We start from the raw sequence: 1862 nt of genomic DNA on the forward strand, positions 1-1862 counted from the left end.
TGGGTCCGTTTGAGGCGTCTCTCAGATGGCGCAAATGCTGCTCTCGATTCCTGCCGTCCCGCCTTGCAGTTTTTCCCGCCGTCCACGTCCTCGATGTCCGGGCTGCCCGGCGTTGCCGTGCAGTCTGCGCGCTGAGAGGCAGCGTGCTTCCGAAGTCGCCGAGGTTCCCAGCCCACCCTGGGCACTCACCACAGGGGGACCACTGACGGTTCTCCCAAACCTCAAGTCCCACGGCCTTAAACTGGTGCTTGTGAGGACCTTAAGGGCCTGGAATAATGTCAGCCTTCAGGAGGAGAGGGAGAAAGGGCCTTGAAGGCCGTCTAGTCTAACTCTGCGGAGGAGGAAGCTGGAGTCCGGAGGGTGAGAGAGGGAGCCGGGGCCGGCCATGGGCCTCCACATCCCGGGCTCTCGACACCCCGGCAGGCTGGCGGGACTCTTGCCTTCCCCGAGCCTGATCTGCCTGGGACCCAGAAATGATCCCGACTCGCCGCTTTCCTGGGGACTCTCGGGCCGAAGGGAGCAACGCCGAAAACTTTCCGTAGTGGCGAGCAACGCTCACGTCTGGCTAAGCAAGGAGAATTCTCCTGCTCAGCATGTGGCCCAGAGGAAGCCGGGGAGGGATTTAACCTTTCATAAAGTCCCGGGCAAGATTTTTCCCAGAGACTAAAAGTCAGTGCGGGATCAGGAGCTGATCTGTCATGGATAGGAAGCTCTCTCTCAGACAGGAAACAGAAAAGGGAGCCACAGATGCTCCTTCCTGTGAGTGGAGAAGTACAAACAGCCGTGTCCCCAGGGACCTGGGCTGGGAGATCCCTCCTTAAATCTTTCGATAAATGGCCTGGAAGTCGCACGAGCGCCATCAAGTGCACAAGCCCGTAGAATCGATCCAACAAACAGACAAAACAAAAGAACAAATGAAACCCAAAAAATGAAACAAAATGGAACAAAAGAAAAATGGCTCCGGCCTGCCCCCAAGGAGCTCCCACTCCGTACATGGCAGGTCTCCTTCCATTTCTTTTGAAGAACAAGGAGTTTGGATGATTGAGCACCAAGGTCCCTTTTAGCTCAAGATACGCGATCCCAGCAACGAGGGGTAGAAGCTCCAGTGTAGACCAGCTCGCCAGAGCTCCCCTTTGGGGACGGTGAGTTGTGAGCTCCCTCATGATCTCAAGGGGCCCGGAAGTCACTTGAAATGAAACATGGGCTATTGAGGGAGGTTTGGGGATATTTAGGAAAAGCTACTTTAGACTCTAGGTACCTGAAGGATATTTGGGGTTACAGGAGTGGGTAGCTACTCCTTCTACCAGGGGAGTGGCCAACCAGGGCCTGGCTCCAGCACAGCAGAAGGCCTTCTTGAGCGGTCCTCCCCTATTCCCCACCCCACAGACTAACCTCCTTGACCTGCCTAACTTTCAGGTGGTACCGTTCATTCATTGCCCTCGTGCCTAACTCTTTGTGACCCCTCTTAGAGCTTTCCTGGCAAAAACAGTAACCTGTCATTTCCTTCTTCAGCTCATTTTACAGATGAGAAGACTGAGGACCTTGGAGTCAAGCGACTTTTTGAAGGTCACCCAGATATTATCAGAGACAGGATTTCCTCTTTCCTAGTCGTCTTTCCATTTTGTCACCCTGATTTTGAAATCCTGTCGGTCTGAATATTGATAAACTATCATTTAAGCATCTGTTGTCAAGGCAAGTCACTCTCACCTCTGGAACTTCTCCCCAATATGTCCCTTTCTTTCTCCTCTGACACAGTCTCCATCCTAGTATGGGGCCCCCGTTACTTCACACCTAGACTACTGGGGGCATCTGCCTGCCTCCCAGTCTCTTCCTACTCTATTAAATGATTTTCCTAAAGCACA

The sequence above is a fragment of the Sarcophilus harrisii genome, chromosome 6 (assembly GCF_902635505.1).
Source record: "Sarcophilus harrisii chromosome 6, mSarHar1.11, whole genome shotgun sequence".
Lineage (NCBI taxonomy): Eukaryota > Metazoa > Chordata > Mammalia > Dasyuromorphia > Dasyuridae > Sarcophilus > Sarcophilus harrisii.